Below are 21,424 nucleotides of genomic sequence, written 5' to 3' on the forward strand. Positions count from 1 at the left end.
ATTCCTTAGAGCCTTGGGTCTTATCTATGATGACCCGGATCGGATCTCTCAGGCCGAGACCAAGTTACGGGGTTTGCGGCAGGGAGAACGTTCTGCGGAGATCTTTTGCTCTGAATTTAGGAGATGGGCTACGGATACAGAGTGGAACGATTCTGCACTCCATAGCCAATTCTGCCAGGGTCTCTCTGAGAGACTGCAGGACACATTGGCTTTTCATGAAAATCCTGAGTTATTGGAAGCAGCTATGTCCCTTGCTGTACGTCTTGATAGACGCCTGAGGGAGAGATCTAGGGGTCCTCACCTTCAGAACGTACTGTCCAATAAGGGTACTGCTTCCTTTGACACTTATGGTGGAGAGACTCGGGTGTTTGTGCCTTGTGATGAGCCTATGCAGTTAGGAGGAGCTACTCCTGGAACTACTGGCAAAAGCTTGGGTCATGTGAAAGGAGTCTGCTTTTGTTGTGGCAAGAAGGGACATTTTGTGAATATTTGTCCGTACTTGCAGCATCAAGGTGTAAACTAAAGGAAAAAAAAGTTTAATCCCCAAATTACTATTGGTAGTGTGGGTGGGCAGCAAGAAAACCTACTTTTGTCTTTTACGGATAGTACCCGTTTTCTCCTGTCAGCCGAGGTGGCGCTAGAGTCCAAAACTGTGAAAATCAAAGCTTTTATCGACAGTGGGGCAGAAGTTATCTTGATTGATAGACAGTTTGTACGCATTCACGGGTTGACTACTAATGCATTAGAGAATAGTATTTCTGTCTTTTCAATTGACCCAGCACCTCTCGCCCAAAAATGCCTGTCGCAGGTAGTGAATGACATTTATTTAAGAGTGGGTGATTTGCATCAGGAATCTATCTCCTGTTATGTGTTGGAGGGTCTGCCTGCTCCGTTGGTGTTGGCCTTACCATGGTTAAGCAAACATAACATCGATTGGCAAGCGAGACAGATTCTCGAGTGGAGTGATTTTTGCATGGACAACTGTTTTAATGCTTCGTTCTCTATGGTGACCACTAAACTGTACCCTCGTTCATTTCTGAATTTTCTGATGTGTTTTCTGAGAGTGGTAATCAGGAGTTGCCTCCGCACCGGGAGTATGACTGTCCCGTCAATCTTATTCTCGGAGCTAAATTGCCCAAATCTCGGTTGTATAATATTTCGGAACCCAAAAGAAAGGCTATGCGAGAGTATATCACCGAGATTTTTAAGTTTTTTCACCCTAACCAAAAAGCTGTATTTCTGTCCTAAATGTGACAGTCACTTATGCTTGTCTAATCCCAGATGTGCAGTATATTAGAGGTTTTTTTCACCCCAGTATGCCAAAGCTGTATTTCTGGACTTGCAGATAGCCTATGCTGGTGCACTATCATTGCATAAAATGGCTGCCGATCATGTATTGATATTGACTAACTGAGGGAAAAAAAGTTCGTTTTCAGCAGTAGTTGGCTCAGGGCAGGCTTAACAAAATTGTGCACTGCACCCACAAAACACTTTTTCTGTAGATCGCTGAGTACATAAACCAGTTCTTGATAAGATTTCTCCCTTTATCTCTCCCTCACAGCTGCTGCAGCCTCTCCCTACACTAATCCGAGCAGAGTGACGGGCGGCGCTACGTGACTCCAGCTTAAATAGAGGCTGAATCGCATGCTGCAGTTGGCCTATCACAGCCATGCCAATAGTAGGCATGGCTGTGATGGCCTTTTGGGGCAAGTAGTATGACGCTTGTTGATTGGCTGCTTTGCAGCCTTTCAAAAAGCGCCATAAAAATCGCCGAACACCGAACCCGAAACCAAATTTTTACGTAAATGTTCGGGTTCGGGTGCCGAAAACCCTAAAGTTCGGTACGAACCCGAACTTTACAGTTCGGGTTCGCTCAACTCTAGTCACCATCACTAGTCAGGTCCCATAGGGATCAGTATTGGGTCCTATTATCTTCAATATATGATCTTCAATAAACTGTATAAAGTAATTAACATAGAAGTGGACAGTATACTGCTATAGATGGATCTGGATGGATTGGAGGCTTAGGCAAAGAAATGGAAGATGTTTAATACTGATAAATGTAAGGTTATGCACATGGGAAGGAATAATGGAAGTCACCTGTACATACTAAATGGTAAAACACTGGGTAACATGGACATTGAAAAGGTCCTAGGAATTTTTGTAAACAGTAAACATAACTGTAGAAACCAGTGTCAGGCAGCTGCTGCCAAGGCCAATAGGATAATGGCTTGCATCAAAAGGGGCATAGAGGTCCGTGATGAGAACATAGTCCTGCCACTTTACAAATCACTAGTCAGACCACACATGGAGTACTGTGTACAGTCCTGGGCTCCTGTGCACCAGAAAGAAATAGCAAAGCTGGAGAGGGTTCAGAGGAGGGCAACTAAAGCAATATCTGCAATGGGTGAACTACAGTACCCAGAAAGATTATCAAAATGAGGGTTATTTAGTTTAGAAAAATAGATGACTGAGGGGAGATCCAATAACTATGTATAACTATATCAGGGGTCAGTACAGAGATCTATCCCATCATCTATTTATCACAAGTACTGTGACTGTGACAAGGGGACATCCGCTGCGTCTACGTCAACATAGAAGAGGATTCTTGACTGTAAGAGCAGTGAAACTCTGGGACTGTCTGCAGAAGTTGTGATGATGAACTCACTAAAAGAGTTCAAGAGGGGCCGGGATGCATTTCTGGAGTGATTAGAGTTTTTTCCCCTAAAATGAAGAAAATCGCTTCTACCTCATAAGGTTTTTTTGCCTTCCTCTGGATCAAGTTTTCAGGATAACAGGCTGAACTGGATGGACAGGTGTCTTTTTTCAGCCTTACAAGCTATGGTACAATGGATGATTAATCTTACGCGCCTTTAGACTAGTAACCAAAGTAGAAGAGGAATTTCCAGAGGAGGTCATTCCTCTTCAACTTTAAATACTTTCCTACACTTGACAGCCAGTAATAGTCCGTGCTTAATACCTCAGATAGCAGCCCTATCCAGGAGAATATACAGACTTTAGGCAGAAGGGTGAGTTGCACACATTTGACTGCTATTTTCATGTTTATACCGTTAGACTGTCTAGTCTACGTTTACATCGCCTATTATCTGGCTTTCTTTATTTTTGTCCATTTTTTGGAGCACAATGTTGCATCTTAAGTCATGCCCCTTTCTGGATGAGCACTACGTGCCTCAACACTCAGTGACCCCGCTCTGTAACTTTACATGGTCTCCACTTTGTGGCTGACTTGCTGTGGCTCCTGAACGGTTCCACTTCACAATTATTCCAGTCACAGTTGATCACAGAATATCTAGGAGGGAAGGAATTTCACGAAGTGACTTGTTGCAATGGTGACATTCTTTTACAGGACCATGCTGGAATTCAGTGAGCTCTTAACAAGGACCCATTCTTTCACAGATGTTGTAAAGGCAGACTGCATGGATGGGTGCTTGATTTTATACAGCTGTAGCAATGGGACTGAATGAAACACCTGAGTTCGCTAATTAAGAGGTGTGTCTCAATGCTTTTTTCCATGTAGTGTACATGTTAAACAAATATCATAATAGCCTTTGGTTGATGGACACCACTGTATGACATTTTTTACAGGCTTCCATTTAGTGTATGAGTTGGGAAGCTTCAGTGATATCACTGTCCAAATATGGCCTGTTTTACTAAAACTGAGGTTGGTCAGGAAGTGTGTGTTTAGCATCATGTCTTTCTGTGCAGCATGCATTCTTATTTAACCTCCCCTATTGTACCAGCTTTTTGTGGTGCTCAGGTCAACATAGTCCACTGTATGCCTGTGTAGTGATAGAGAGATCCAGATATTAAAATTATTGTTAGGAGTAGGCAACCCCTCCCTTTACATTCCTGTAGTGGGTCATCACCTCTTCCATGTCCATCCAGGCCGGAAATTGTAGCAATAAAAATCAGTAAGATGGAACAACTTCACAGAAACCAGAGCCCTATTATAAAATGTGAAGATGTCATGTACCAGCCTTATACAGACCAGAACCGGTAAAGGGGTCAGGAAAAGGCTAGTGTCCTTTCCAGCCGAGGTCACACATGAAAACCCTATCTTGCGGTATACATGGAAGAAATAAGTGGACAAATCCCTATATGAGCCACGTACTTCCTTCTGATAACTCAAGCCATGTATGTGCAACTATGGTATAAAAGTCAAATCGATCCCAGCTCAGTAACAGGGAGCAAATAGATAACTACATCTACCCTGCTGTTACCTCTGCCAAGTTTAGTACGCACGTTTGCGGGACATTGAGACGGAGTGGATGGAGGTAATATGAAATTGCTAAGGTGAATACCCTAAAAGATATTTCAATACCAAGATTTTGAGGCAGACTTGGTTTTCAGCAAGTGGTTGCAAAAACTGTCATAGAAGGGCATTAACATACTCGCTGTCCTCCTCTGACATCACAGATGGGGAGGAAGGTGATGGGGTGGATGATACTGACCTTTTTTAACTAGTGTTGAGCAAACCCAAACTTTACAGTTCGGGTCCGTACCGAACTTTACGAGTTCGGGTACCCGGACCTGAACCTGAACTTTGACGGAAAAGTTTGGGTTCGAGTTCGGTGTTCGGGCATTTAATAAAGCTTTTGAAAGGCTTTTAAGCTGTGGGCACTTAGAAGCCATCACAGCAATGCATAGTAATGGAATGACTTTGGTTAGCCGGTGCATCATGTGACCCAGCATCTATATAAGCTGGATCACGTGTAGCACCGCCCATCAGCTCTGAGTAGTGCAGGGACAGGAAGCAGGCAGCTGAAGTGAGGGACAGTGTTAGGAATCTGGCTATTTGTTTTGTGGGTGACCTATAATGATTTTTTGTGGGTTAAATACACCAGCTTTGCACCCCTGACACATAAATATAATAGTAAAATTGGCTGTTAATTCTGTGGGTGACCTAGAGATTTTTTGTGGGTGCAATACACCATCTTTGTACTCCTGACACAAATATAATAATTAATCTGGCTGTTAATTCTGTGGGTGACCTATAGTGATTTTCTGTGGATGCAATGCATCTTTTTTGTACCCCTGACACAAAAATATAATAGTTAATCCGTCTGTTAGTTCGATGGGTGACATATACCCATTTTTGGTTGGAGATACACGTGCACTTTATACGTGACAGGGAAATTAATATAGTTAATCTGACTGTTAGTTTGGCCGGTGACATATACACATTTTTGGTGTGAGATACACGTGCACTGCATATGTGACAGGGAAATTTATTTAGTTAATCCGTCTGTTAGTTTGGTGGGTGACATATGCCAATTTTTGGTGTAAGGTACACCTGCACTGCATATGTGACAGGGAAATTAATATAGTTAATCTGTCTGTTAGTTGAGTGGGTGACTTTAAAGAATGAGAAGGGCATCAAATAAGGGACGTGGCCCCGGTCGTGGAGCTGCTGGGGTTGGTGGAGCTCCTGTTGCAGGGAGAGGACATGGTCGATCTGTGCCAGCTACACGCCCAAATGAAACACCTTCCTCAGGTGCACGTAGGTGACAGAACATTCAGCGTTATTATGTTGTAGGCCCGAATACCGGTGTACGAATGGTGAGGCCAGAACAAGTACAGGCGGTAGTAGATTGGGTGGTTGACAGTTCCTCCAGTTCCTTCACATTGTCTCCTATCCGGTCCCCTGCTGAAAGTGCAGAATTGGCACCTGTAGCCCAGGGGCATCTGTCTTTCACCTTACCCCCTTGCAAATCAGGCAAGCAGTCTGAGCCCCAAGTCATGCAGCAGTCTCTTATGCTTTTTGATTACTCTGCTGGGGGGTTTCCGGGGCCATCCACCTAGCCCTACCTCAGAAGAGTAAAAGATTGAGTGCACTGATGCCCAACCACCTATATTTCAGGATGTGGACATGGGAGGACCACTGCAGCACGCCTCTGATGAAAATGACGAAACACAGGTGCCAAGCACTGTGGCTTTCTGCCGTGTGCAGACTGGCAAGGAGGGCAGTGGTGAAGAGTGGGTGGAAGATGATGTGGAGGATGATGAGGTCCTAGACCCCACATGGAATCAAGGTCATGCGAGTGACGTGTGCAGTTCGGAGGAAGAGGTGGTGGTCACACAGCGCCAGCCGCACAGCAAAAGAGGGAGCAGGGTGCAAAAGCAGAGTGGCTGTCCCCTAGCCAGTACGCCTGCTACTGCCCACCGCACCCAGGGACCGAGCACACCAAAGCCAGCTCCAAGGAGTTCCCTGGCGTGGCAGTTCTTCAGACAATGGGCTGAAGACAAGACGTGAGTGGTTTGCAAGCTGTGCAATCAGAGCCTGAAGTGAGGCATAAATGTTGTAAACCTGAGCACTAGTGTTGGGCAAGCAGCCAATAAACGTGCAAGTAAGTACTGCCATTCACTGTAATGCCGTAGCCATGTTGGATACTGGCATTATAGTGATTGGCTGGCCGAAACGCGTCATCGGGTGCTATACACGTTTTCGGCTCAGTCTTAGGCTACTTTCACACTTTCGTTTTGGCTTTCCGTTTGTGAGATCCGTTCAGGGCTCTCACTAGCGGTCCAAAATGGAGCAGTTTTGCCCTAATGCATTCTGACTGAAAAAGGATCCGCTCATAATGCATCAGTTTGCCTCCGTTCCGTCTCTATTCCGCTTTGGAGGCAGACACCAAAACGCTGCTTGCAGCGGTTTGGTGTCCGTCTGACGAAACTGAGCCAAACGGATCCGTTCTGACACACAATGTAAGTCAATGGGGACGGATCCGTTTTCTATTACACAATCTGGCACAATAGAAAACGGATCCGTCCTCCATTGACTTTCAATGGTGTTCAAGATGGATCCGTCTTGGCTATGTTAAAGATAATACAAACGGATCCGTTCTGAACGGATGCAGACGGTTGTATTATCTGGCCCTTGTTCTTAATGTTTTAGAGGGTTACCAGCAGGCCCTCGCCCATAATGTTTTTGAGGGTCACCAGCATGCCCACCCCCATAATGTTTAGAGGGTCACCAGCAGGCCCTTGTTCTTAATGTTTTAGAGGGTCACTAGCAGGCCCTTGCTCCTATTATTTTTGAGGGTCACCAGCAGGCCCTCGCCCTTAATGTTTTAGAGGGTCAGCTCTGCAGCAGACCCTCACCCTTAATGTTTTAGATGGTCAGATCAGCAGCAGGACCTCGCCCCTAATGTTTTAGAGGGTCACCAGCAGGCCCTTTCTCCTAATGTTTTTGAGGGTCACCAGCAGGCTCTTCCGCCTAATGTTTTTGAGGGTCACAAGCAGGCCATCAATCAAAATTTTGTAAGGGTGTGTATTATGCCCTCGTTTATGTGTAATAAAGGGTGTATTGGAATGCCGATTCCTTGTAATTTTTGGCAGCCCTTTCACTTAGTGCATAGGCTTTATGAGTGTAGGAGTCCCAGTACCTGAACAATTGTACCACAATGTGAATAAGGCCCTCCTTTATATGATATACAGGTTGTATTGGAGTGCCTCTTCCTTCTAATTTTTGGCAGCACTTGCACTTTATATACAAGTAAATATACAGGAAATAATGTTTCCTAACAATTTTTCCTATAAAATCAATTTTATCTTCGGTTTTGTGCGTATTATTGTCAGTCTGTAAAAGTGGTGTACTACTCGGACAACATTGTTCCCAGCAGCGACATGGGAGTCCAAGATACATCCAGACATCTTCCCCATGCTGTTCCCGAACCATTTCAGTGGTGTTTCCATCAATTTATGACCTTTTCCTGTGAACCAGACACCCTCCCCTCTTCAGAGCAGGGGGTGGCTGGTTTAATGCTCGGGTTCTCCCGTTGACTTCCATTGTGCTCGGGTGCTCGGTAGAGGACCCGAGCATCCCGAGGTGTTCTAGTCGAGCACCCAATCACTTTGGTGCTCGACCAACACTACTGAGCACCACCTGCATGGCCAGGCATCTAAATGCAAAGCACGAGCTGCAGTGGAGTACACACCTGAAAAATCACAAAAGATCTCAGGCTCCTCTTGCTCCCTATTCTGCTTCGGTCTCGGCCTCTTCCTCTGGAGTGACAGTGGCACCCGTCACCCCGCAAACAGAGGATGTGGCAGCAACACCACCACCGTCACTAAGCATGGCCACACTGTCCAATGGAAGCATTCAGCCGTCCACCCACCAAACACTGGAGAGAAAGAGGAAGTACCCCCTACCCACCCGCAATCCCTGGCCCTGAAAGTCAGCATTTCAAAATTGCCGCCACTACTTTTCCAGGCGAGCCATCTCTGCCCTGCACAACAAAGTGACAAACAAAATCAGGTGTGCACTGCGCAACGCCATTTGTGGCGAGGTCCACATAACTACCGATATGTGGACCAGTAAGCACGGGCAGGGACGTTATATCTCCCAAACTGCACACTGGGTAAATGCAGTGGCGGTTGGGCCTGAGGCGGAGAGCAGTTTGTCTCATGTCCTAACGCCACCGAGGATTGCAGGACATTTCTCGTTGCCTCCTGTTGCCTCCTACTCCACTTCCTCCTCTACCCCCTCCTCATCCGGTCAACATAACACCTTCACCACCAACTTCAGCACAGCCAGAGGGAAATGACAGCAGGCTGTTTTGAAACTCATCTGTTTGGTGGAAAAACCCAACACCGCGCAAGAGCTTTTGACGTGCATGGAACAACGGACCGATGAGTGGTTGGTGCCGCTGAGCCTCAAGCCTGGCCTGGTGGTGTGCGATAATGGGCAAAATCTTGTAGCAGCTCTGGGGCTAGCCAGTTTGACTCGCATCCGTAGCCTCTGTTGGTGCAGGAACCCACCATCTGAGCCACTTGTGAATGACTGGCCTGATATATCCATGGAAATTATCCCTCTTCCTCCTCTTCTTCCTCCTGTGGCGCATGTGCTGAATTTGGTGGTGCAGAGGTTCTTGAAAAATTACCCCGAGCTGCTGCAGAAAGTACTGTCCGTCTGTGCGCGCTTTCGGCGTTCTCACCCTGCTGCTGCTTGCCTTTCTGCGCTGCAGCATAACTTTGCCTTCCCACTCACCGCCTCATATGCGACGTACCCACAAGGTGGAACTCCACCTTGCACATGCTGGCCAGACTGTGCGAGCAGCAGCACAGGTGAGTTGCTCTGCGGAACAGCAACCCTTCACAACCAAGTGGGCCTCCATGCAGGACGTGTGTGTCGTGTTGCGCTGTTTTGAGTACTCCACAAACATGGCCAGTGCCGATGACGCAGTCCTCAGCTTTACTATCCCACTTTTATGTCTCCTTGAAAAAACGCTTCAGGCGATGATGGAAGAGGATGTGATACAGGAGGAAGAAGAGGAGGAAGAGGGATAATTTCCATAGATATCAGGCCAGTCATTCACAAGTGGCTCAGAGGGTGGGTTCCTGCACCAACAGAGGCCAGGTACACAACTGTCCAGCCAGGGCACAGTTCTGCAGGATGAGGAGGATGATGATGAGGAGGAACCGTGTTCACAGCAGGTTGGCACCCAAAGCAGCTTATGGGCATCAAAGGAGCATGGCTGAGGGGATACAGAGGACACAGACGATACAACTCCCACAGACAGGGCCGGCACTTCCATAGAGGCAAGAGGGGCAATTGCCCCCGAGTCCTTAGGGCCCCCCCCGCGCTGGCCCGCAACTAACTATAGGCAGGACAGACACACAGAGATGAGCGCTTCTATTGTGGAAGCCCTCATCTCCATAGTCATCTGTATCGCCGTCCTCAGGACAGCGATACAGATGGCTGTGCAGCAGGGGAGGGGAGGGAGAGGTGTGTCCCTTCCCCTTCCTCTGATAGGCTGCAGGCCGCCTGAGCCCTGAGCCGTACAGCGCAGGACACAGGCCGGAAGAGGCCTGCATCGCATCGCTGTCAAGGAGGCAAGTATAAGTGTTTTTTTTTGTTTTTTTTTGTACAATACTGGTGGCTACTGGCACATGATGGGGCGCTCTGGCTACTGGGACATGATAGGGTGGGCCCTATGGCTATTGGCACATGATAAGAGGGCCTATGGTTTCTGGCACATGTTGATGGGGGGCTCAGGCTACTGGCACATGATTGGGGGGGCCAATGGCTACTGGCACATGATAGGGGGGCCTATGGCTACTGGCACATGATAGGGGGGGCTCTGGCTACTGGCACATGATAGGGGGGCTATGGCTACTGGCACATGATAGGGAGCTCTGGCTACTGGCACATAATAGGGGGGCTCTGGATACTGGCACATAATAGGGGGGCTCTGGCTACTGGCACATGATATAGGTGGGGCTCTGGCTACTGGCACATGATATAGGGGGGGCTCTGGCTACTGGCACTTGATATAGGGGGGGCTCTGGCTAATGGCACATGATGGGGGGCTCTGGCTACTGGCACATTATAGGGGGGTCATCTGGCTACTGACACATGATATGGGGGGGCTCTTGTTACTGACACATGATGGTGGGGGACTCTTATTACTAGCACATGATTGGGGGCATCTATGAGGGCACATTTTACTGGCACATTATTGGGGGACATCTATGGGGGCTCCTATTACTGGCACATTATTGGGGGCACTTCTTACTGGCACATTATTGGGGGCACTTCTTACTGGCACATTATTGGTGGGCACTATAGGGGCATCTACTGAGGCCACAAAGAACAGTTATTTTATATGGGGGCTCTGTATAGGGGCATTTTATTCTGGGACACATTATGGTGGGTACTATGGGGAAGGGGGGAGAGGACTACTATGGGGTCATCTACGGGGCACTGAGAAGAGGTATTTTATACTTACAAATTATGGGGGACACTGAGGGCATCTACTGGGGCACTATATATGGGGCATTTTATACTAGTACATTATGGGGGGCACTAGGAGGGAGGGGGTAGAGGAGCACTCTGGGGGCATTTACTTGGGTCACTATATAGGGGTATTTTATACTGACACATTATGGGGGCACTATGGGGATATTAGCTCAACTGGGGGCATTACAAGGGGGGATTTTTTGCACTATCACATTATAAGGAGAATTATTTCTACAGCACCAGCCTCTCCCTGCTCTGCTATCCCTCTGCCCTTTCTCCAAATCCTTATTATGAAATCTTTCTCATTAGGATAAAACACAACATCAGCTCCGCCAAGCCCCCCGGCCAAAGTGTTGAAGTGGTGTCCGAGATCCCCAAGGGCCAAGCCAAGTAATTGTAAGTTTTCATGTGAAATATGTTTATGTTATACACATATAGCATACACTGTGCCCCAAAATATACAGTTTCTTCTGTAAAAGTCATCAAGTGTCATGGGGGGGCCCGTTATTGTTTTTCGCCCCAGGGCCCCATTTCACCTAGAACCGGCCCTGCCCGCAGAGGACAGCTTGTCGTTGCCTCTGGGCAGCCTGGCATACATGAGCGACTACATGCTGCAGTGTCTGCACAACAATCAACGAGTTGCCCACATTCTAACCAGTGCTGATTACTGGGTGGCCACCCTGCTGGATCCCCGCTACAAGGACAATGTGCCGTCCTTAATTCCGTCACTGGAGCGTGATCGGAAGATGCGCGAGTACAAGCACACGCTGGTAGACGCACTGCTTATGGCATTCCCACCTGATAGCGCAGGATCAGTGCAAGCACAAGACAAAGACAGAAGAGGAGGAGGAAGAAGTCGCCAATGCAGCTGGGGAACCGCCAGCATCACGGAAGGGAGGGATAGCATGGCCGAAATGTGGAAAAGCTTTGTCAGCACGCCACAACAACCAGCACCACCAGCTGATACGGAATGTCTTAGCACGAGGCAGCATTTCAGTAACATGGTGGAACAGTACCTGTGCACATGCCTACACGTGTATGTAAAGTCCTGTCTAAAGCCCACAGTCCGAGAAGATATAAGTGAGGGACATGAACATGTGGAGTCCCTGTAGGTAGAAATACATGGAGGCAAAAAACAATAATAAAATACTAATTGGAGTTTATTATAAACCACCTAATATACCAGAGTTCACAGAAAATCTACTACTAAGATAGAGATAGACGATGCGGCAAATCATAATGAGGTCGTTATTATGGGGGACTTCAACTACCCAGATATAGACTGGGAAACTAATACCTGTACATCTCATAAAGGAAACAGGTTCTTGGCAATAACCAAAGACAATTACCTTTCCCAACTGGTTCAGGACCCGACTAGAGGGACGGCCATACTAGACATAGTATTAACCAATAGACCACACAGAACAACAGATGTGCAGGTTGGGGGACACCTGGAAAATAGTGACCATAAAGTAATAACTTTCCAATTATCATTCAAAAGAGTGTTTCTTCAGGGAGGAACAAAAATACAAAACTTCAAAAAAGCTAAATTTAGCCAACTAAGAGAGGCCATAGGCCTAACTAACTGGGACAAAGTCCTCAAAAATAAAAATACAGCCACAAAATGGGATATTTTTAAAAGCATCCTAAAATCTAATTGTGAGAGGTGCATACCGTATGGGAATAAAAGGTTAAGGAACAAGAAGAAAGGCAATAAAGGACAAAAAGAAAGCATTTAAATCACTAAAACAGGAGGGTAGTGAGGAAGCACTGAAAAACTATAAGGAAAAAAATAGAATATGTAAAAAAAAAAAAAAAAGCGGCCAAACTAGAGACCGAGAGATTTATTGCCAAAGAGAGCAAAACTAACCGTAAAATGTTCTTCAATTATATAAATGGTAAAAAGTATAAATCTGAAGGTGTTGGCACTTTACAGAGTGATGAGGGGGTTGTTGCAGAGAGCGACGAGGAGTAAGCAAAGCTATTAAATATTTCTTTCTCCACTATATTCACTGAAGAAAATAAACTGTCAGATGAAATGCAGAATGTAAAAGTAAATTCCCCATTAAAAGTGCGCTGTCTGACCCAGGAAGAAGTACAGTGGCGTCTTAAAAAGATTAAAATAGACAAATCGCCAGGATCGGATGGCATACACCCCCCTGTCATAAGAGAATTAAGTAATGTCATAGCCAGACCCTTATTTCTGATATTTAAGGACTCTATACTGACAGGGAATGTTCCACAGGATTGGCGCATAGAAAATGTGGTGCCAATATTCAAAAAGGGTCCAAAAACAGAGCCCGGAAAACAATAGGCCGGTAAGTTTAACATTCGTCGTGGGTAAACTGTTTGAAGGTTTTCTAAGAGATGTTATCTTGGAGCAGTTTCTATGAGGAGGTAAGTTCTAGACTTGACAGCGGCGAATCAATGGATGTCGTATATCTGGACTTCTCCAAAGCATTTGACACTGTACCGCATAAAAGGTTAGTATATAAAATGAGAATGCTCGGACTGGGAGAAAACGTCTGTAAGTGGGTAAGTAACTGGCTGAGTGATAGAAAACAGAGGGAGGTTATTAACGGTGCACACTCAGATTGGGTCACTGTCACTAGTGGAGTACCTCAGGGGTCAGTATCAGTATTGGGCCCTATTCTCTTCAATATATTTATTAATGATCTCGTAGAAGGCTTGCATAGTAAAATATAAATTTTTGCAGATGACACTAAACTGTGTAAAGTAATTCACACGGAAGAGGACAGTAAAGCTTTAAAAGTAATATCAGGAAGTATTACTTTACTGAGAGAGTAGTGGATGCATGGAATAGCCTTCCTGCAGAAGTGGTAGCTGCAAATACAGTGAAGGAGTTTAAGCATGCATGGGATAGGCACAAGGCCATCCTTCATATAAGATAGGGCCGGGGGCTATTCATAGTATTCAGTATATTGGGCAGACTAGATGGGCCAAATGGTTCTTATCTGCCGACACATTCTATGTTTCTATGTTTCAGTATACTGCTACAGATGGCTCTGGATAGATTGGAGGCTTGGGCAGATAAGGTTTAACACTGACAAACGTAAGGTTATGCATATGGGTAGGAATAATACAAGTCACCCATACATACTAAATGGTAAAACAATGGGTAACACTGACATGGAAAAGGTAACACTGACCTAGGAATTTTAGTGAACAGCAAACTCCACTGTAGAAACCAGTGTCAGGCAGCTGCTGCCAAGGCCAAAAGGATAATGGGGTGCATCAAAAGGGGCATAGATGCCCATGATGAGAACATAGTCCTACCACTTTACAAATCACTAGTCAGACCACACATAGAGTACTGTGTACAGTTCTGTGCTCCTGTGAACAAGGCAGACATAGCAGAGCTGGAGAGGGTTCAGAGGAGGGCAACTAAAGTAATTACGGGAATAAGGGAACTTCAGTACCCTGAAAGATTATCAAAAGACGACTGAGGGGAGATCTAATTACTATGTATAAATATATCAGGGGTCAGTATAGAGATCTATCCCATCATCTATTTATCCCCAGGACTGTGACGAGGGGACATCCTCTGCGTCTGGAGGAAAGAAGGTTTGTACACAAACATAGAAGAGGATTCTTTACGGTAAGAGCAGTGAGACTATGGAACTCTCTGCCTGAGGAGGTGGTGATGGGGAGTTCACTAAAAGAGTTCAAGAGGGGCCTGGATGTATTTAAGGAGTGTAATAATATTACAGGCTTTAGCTACTGGAGAGGGGTTGTTGATCCAGGAAGTTATTTTGATTGTCAAAATGGAGTCGGGAAGGAATTTTTTTCCCCCTAAAGTGGGGAAAATTGGATTCTACCTCACAGTTTTTTTTTGCCTTCCTCTGGATCAACTTGCAGGATGACAGGCCGAACTGGATGGACAAATGTCTTTTTTTGGCCTTATATACTATGTTACTATGTATTTTAGCGCGCCAAAGTTTTGGTCCCCATTGACTTCAAGGGGGTTTGGGTTTGTGTCAAGTTAGACCAAACCCCGCAAACCCTTTCATCTAGGGGTCCGCTCCTCCCTATTTTTAACACATTCATGGAGAAAAAGTAAACTGTCATTTCTTTGGGGATCACTAGCTTGATGCACTGACCGATATTTCTGCTTCCCCAGGCAACCAGACTTAACCATCGCGTAACGTATTAAGTTGTGTTTTTATCCCTTTTATTTTACAAACTGTTATCTTGCACTGTATGTATATGTCTGTGAATTTTATGTTATATTTTCTATGATAACTCTATTGTTTGTACACACTGTCCTTTTCTGATATTAAAACTTCACTTTAATAAGAGCCTTCTTGTGTTCTAATGATTTCATGACCTTAGAAGAAGTGTTACTTAGAGTGATTTATTAACCCTGTGAATGCTAGCAGCTGTAGAGAGTAGAGATGGCCTTGCGGTTCGCCCGGCGGTCGTTTCGCGGCAAACTTTGCATGTTCGCGATTCGCCGAACATGCGAACATATGGAGATATTCGTGCCCGCCATATTCTTTTACATTGTGAAGAACCATTGACCCATGACACATCCATCAGGTGGTACAGGACAGCCAATTGAGATGTTTCAGCACGTGGACATACCCCCTACCTTATAAATAAACCTCATCTGGCCGCTATTTTACATTCAGTGTTTTGCCAGTGTAGGGAGAGGATGCTGTGTAGAGCAGGGACAGGCTAATAGGGCCACAAAAGTCCTTTTAAGGACTGCTATAGGTGTGCTATCGATAGGTGTGATACACAGAGGGGTGTGATATACTTATAATATACTTTTATAATGAGTCAAAAACACATAGATCTATATAGTGATCACCTGGAAGTCAGGGGCCTAGGGGCTAGGGGCCATTTTTATATAGGGTAAGTTTCAGGACGGGGTCGCTCTTATCAGGGCAGATGGTCTGTGGTTAGTCTATCAGGGCCAAAATAGCACCCCCATGTTGGGCAATATCAGGGACAGTTCTTTGCCAACCCTGTTCTTCAATACCACATCATCATCTAGCCCAGGGATAGATGTTTTTTTGCTTTCCCTCCGGGAGTCATGGATGTGCACTGGAACCCCCCGGATTGTGGTAGGACATATGGTTTTTGATTTGGTGCCGCCGAGCACTTGTTATTGCCTACCACATTTATGCTTTATGCTTAACTTTAATAATATTTATTTATTTTCATTTTGAAGGATATCTTTTCCATTCACACGTCCGCAAAATGCGTCCACATCCATTCCGCAATTTTGGGGAACGGGTGCAGACCCTTTCATTTTCAATGGGGCCGGTATGTGCTGTCTGCATTCGCATTTGCGTATCCGCACTTCCACATCCGTGCTTCCGTTTCAGCAAAAAAAATAGAACATGTTCTATTCTTGTCCGCAATTGCAGACAAGATTAGGCATTTTCTATTACAGTGCCGGCGATGTGCGGTCCACAAATTGCGGAATGCACAATGCCGATGTCCGTGTTTTGCGGATCCGCAAAACACTTACGGACATGTGAATCGACCCTCATAGTAACATTATTAAAGGTTACGTTTTATCTTTATGTATATTCTAATGGATTGTCTTCCTTGTACAATGTTATAATATACTTTCTATGAATGGAGATCGCAAATTCGAATAATACATCTGGTATGTCACTGTCCATGTTGTGGGAATATTTGTGCACTTCTAGTAATTATTTCTTGGCTTCAAATATGAGCTGAAAGTTTTTCAGGTTCACCTGCCATTAAAATGAATGGGATCATGTTTGCGCGATCGCGTTCGCGAACCGTCCCGGCAGATGTTCGTCCATCACTAGTAGAGAGTACTTAGGTGTTATTTTATGCAAAGGTGTCTCGTCAGCCTAATATGATGAGTGGTGGCAGCCAGGGGCGTACATAGAAATCACTGGGCCCCATGGCAAGAATCTGAATTGGGCCCCCCTGTCAGTGACCCATCTACTGCAGAGGTGCGTGCACATCTACTGCAGAGGTTCCAGCAGAAGCCTCCATTGCAGATTTTGGCAAAAACAAAGGGCAAAATACTGCTGCATGTCCTATCCAATGCTGACTTACTGTTTGTGCTGCTGGCAGTGCTCAGTCAGGGTCTGGGGAAGATCTTCAGGGAGCTGGACTGGAGTCTGGACTGGTGACGCTGCCGGATCAGGTCAGGTCTGGACTGGTCAGTCAGGTCACAGTGCGACACATGCTGGCAGAGGAACAGGACAGGGACATTTTACAGACACAGAAAACCAAAGGATTTAATCCAGTCACAACTGATGTTTCTCTGACTGCTGCAGAACCTCCTAATACACACCTCATACACACCTCAGCTGCTGCAGAACCTCATAATATACACCTCAGCTGCTGCAGAACCTCATAATACATAGAAACATAGAATGTGTCGGCAGATAATCATTTGGCCCATCTAGTCTGCCCAATATACTGAATACTATGAATAGCCCCTGGCCCTATCTTATATGAAGGATGGCCTTATGCCTATCCCATGCATGCTTAAACTCCTTCACTGTATTTGCAGCTACCACTTCTGCAGGAAGACTATTTCATGCATCCACTACTCTCTCAGTAAAGTAATACTTCCTGATATTACTTTTAAACCTTTGCCCCTCTAATTTAAAACTATGTCCTCTTGTAGCAGTTTTTTCTTCTTTTAAATATTCTCTCCTCTTTTACCTTGTTGATTCCCTTTAAATATTTAAAAGTTTCTATCATATCCCTTCTGTCTCGTCTTTCTTCCAAGCTATACATGTTAAGGTCCTTTAATCTTTCTTGGTAAGTTTTATCCTGCAATCCATGTACCAGTTTAGTAGCTCTTCTCTGAACTCTCTCCAAAGTATCAATATCCTTCTGGAGATATGGTCTCCAGTTTGTGCACAATATTCCAACTTAGGTTTCACTAGTGATCTGTAGAGGGGCATGAGCACCTCCCTCTTTCTACTGGTAATGCCTCTCCCTATACACCCAACCATTCTGCTAGCATTTCCTGCTGCTCTATGAAATTGTCTGCCTACCTTTAAGTCTTCTGAAATAATGACCCCTAAATCCCTTTCCTCAGATACTGAGGTTAGGACTGTATCACTGATTTTATATTCTGCTCTTGGGTTTTTACGCCCCAGGTGCATTATCTTGCACTTATCAACATTACATTTTAGTTGCCAGATTTTTGACTATTCCTCTAGTTTTCCTAAATCCTTTTCTATTTGGTGTGTCCCTCCAGGAACATCAACCAGTTATAAATCTTTGTGTCATCAGCAAAAAGACACACCTTACCATCGAGGCCTTCTTGTCACGGATTATGTTGCAGATAGCTGGAAGTTATGGATAAACATCCGACTGGCTGGATCCCAAACTAAGGAGCATAAAGGTGACCCCTATAAAACCCTAAGAGCTCACCCTGACTGCTAAGCACATACAAGGGTCTCAGAGGTAGACGATTGCATGCCCTCGTACCTAGACTGTGTGACACCTGAAAACCCTATAATAGTGAGGAGACATGACCACCGGCTCCCTGCACTTAATACGGAGGGAGTCAGGGTCACCTAGAATCAAGCCAGCAAGGAAACACAATACATGAAAGGACTTATCTGAACAAGCAGCAACAGAAGTCTCCAGCAGTGAACACTTCAATCCAGCAAGTAGTATAAACCGCAAAGTGAGGCAGTATGGGAGGGAATATAAAGGAAAGAGGATTAGTCTAAATAGGTGACACCTGGGAGAAGGAAATGAGATGACAAAGTGAAACCAAAACAAAGAACATCATGCAAGAGGTAGAAAAGGACGTCTGTCAGACCTTCTCACAGAAGTGGCGGTGACACTTCTGCAATTTCGCTGATAAAGATATTAAACAATATGGGTCCCAGGACAGATCCCTGAGAAACCCCACTGGTAACAAGACCATGGTCTGAATATACTCCATTGACTACAACCCTCTGTTGTCTGTCCCTCAGCCACTGCCTAATCTATTCAACAATATGGGAGTCCAAGCACAAAGACTGCAATTTATTGATAAGCCTTCTATGTGGGACAGTATCAAAAGTCTAGCTAAGCAATGTATAGTGCACCTCCGCCATCTATTATTTTACCCAATCAAAAATATCAATAAGATTAGTTTGACATGATCTCCCTGAAGTAAACCCATGCTGTTTTTCATCTTTCAATCCATGGGATTTTAGATGTTCCACAATCCTCTCCTTAAGTATGGTTTCCATAAATTTCCCCACTATTGATGTCAGGCTTACTGGCCTATAGTTGACCGATTCCTCCCTACTACCTTTCTTCTGAATGGGCACAACATTTACTAATTTCCAATCTTTTAGGACGACTCCTGTTACCAGTGATTGTTTAAATAAATCTGTTAATGGTTTTGCTAGTTCACCGCTAAGCTCTTTTAATAGCTTTGGGTGTATCCCATCAGGCCCCTGTGACTTATTTGTATTAAATGTTAGACAGCTGACTTAGAACCTCTTCCTCTGTAAAGACACATGCATCAAAAGATTCATTAGTCTTCCTTACTAACTGAGGTCCTTTTCCTTCATTTTCTTTTGTAAAAACTGAACAGAAGTATTCATTGAGGCAGTCAGCTAGTTCGTTATCTTCTTCCATATACCTTCCTTCTTTTGTTTTTAATTTGTTAATTCTTTGTTTTAGTTTCCTTTTTTCATTTATGTATCTGAAGAATGTCTTATCGCCTTTTTTCACTGACTGAGCAAATTTCTCTTCTGCCTGTGCTTTAGAGGCTCGTATAACTTGCTTGGCCTCTCTCTGCCTAATCTTATAAATTTGCCTGTCATCCTCATTTATTTTATTTTTTTAATTACTAAATGCTATCTTTTTGTTTTTAATGATTTTGGCCACTTCTTCTGAGTACCACAGTGGTCTCTTCCTTTTTTTGCTTTTACTGACAAGCCTAATGCAAGTATCTGTTGCCTTCAATAGTGCCACTTTTAAGTAGTCCCATTTCTCCTGGACTCCATTGAAACTGTTCCAATCTGATAGGGACTCGTATACCACAAATCTAATTTTAGAAAAGTCAGTTTTTCTAAAATCTAAAACTTTTGTTTTTGTGTGGTGTGACTCAGTCACTGTACTTATAGTAAACCATACTGACTGGTGATCACTAGATCCCAAGCTTTCCCCTACAGTAATATCAGATGCCAAATTCCCATTTGTGAATACTAAATCTAAAATGGCCTCCTTCCGGGTTGGCTCCTCCACTACTTTCTGTAGAGATAATCCCAGTAGGGAATTTAGAATATCTGTACTCCTGGCAGAACTAGCTATTTTGGTTTTCCAGTTTACATCAGGAAGATTAAAGTCTTCCATAATGATAACTTCCCCATAATGATAATCTAATTCTTTGACTTGACTAGGTGGTCTATATATCACACCTACATGAGTTACATGAGTTACCTTATGATTATCAAGCTGCAACGTAACCCAAATTGACTATAAATTGGTCTTGCTAACTTGTATTAAATTAGATTTAATGCTATATTTCACATACAGGGCCACCCTCCCCCTTTCTTGCCTTCTCTGTCTTTCCTATATAGAGAGAACCCTGGTATTATTATATCCCAGTCATTACTCCCATTGAACCATGTCTCAGTAACAGCCACTAAATCTATAATCTCAGATGCAGCTATAGGCTCAAGTTCATTGATCTCATTCCCTAAACTCCGAGCATTTGTAGACAAGAATCTGAGCTTGTAATTTCTTATCCTATGTGCTACTGGCATCTTCTGGCATTGTTCTGCTGGATTATCACTCTTTTGCCCCCTTTCCTAGTTTAAATGCTCCTTAGCAAATACTTTGAACTGTTCACTGAGGACATTTGTTCCCTTGAGAGAAAGATGCAAACCTTCATTCTTGTACAATTCTTTTCCATTCCAACGAGAGCTAACATGACACACAAAGCCAAACCCTTGGTTCAGATACCATTCACCAAGCAATACATTGAATTCCTTAATGCGCATTTTCCTGTCATGCTGAAGGTTATCCATAGGCAAAACTGCAGAGAATGAAACAATCGATGCAACCTCCGTATATCATTACCAAGTATGTGAAAAGATTCCTTCACCTTTGAAACCTCATTGCAAGCCAGATCATTTGTCCCAAGATGGACAATAACATCCACCTCCCTTTCCTGCTTTGCTTGCCTAACAATATTAAGGATGTGTTGTCTGTCCCTGCTAGCTGCTGTCACCTCAGCTGCTTCAGAACCTCATAATACACACCTCAGCTGCTGCAGAACCTCATAATTCACACCCCAACTGCTGCAGAACCTCATAATACACATCATCTGCTGCAGAACCTCCTAATACACACCTCATCTGCTGCAGAACCTCCTAATACACACCTCATCTGCTGCAGAACCTCCTAATACACTCCTCGGCTGCTGCAGAACCTCATAATACACACTTCAGCTGCTACAAAACCCCATAATGCATACATAAGCTGCTGCAGAAACTCATAATACATACATCAGCTGCTGCAGGACCTCATAATACATACGTCAACTGCAGCAGAAGATCATAATACGCACCTCAGATGTTGCAGAACCTCCAAATACACACCTCAGCTGCTGCGGAACCTCATAATACATACATAAGCTGCTGCAGAACCTTATAATACATACATCAGCTGCTGCAGAAC

Source organism: Bufo bufo, chromosome 4, assembly GCF_905171765.1.
Source record: "Bufo bufo chromosome 4, aBufBuf1.1, whole genome shotgun sequence".
Classification (NCBI taxonomy): Eukaryota; Metazoa; Chordata; class Amphibia; order Anura; family Bufonidae; genus Bufo; species Bufo bufo.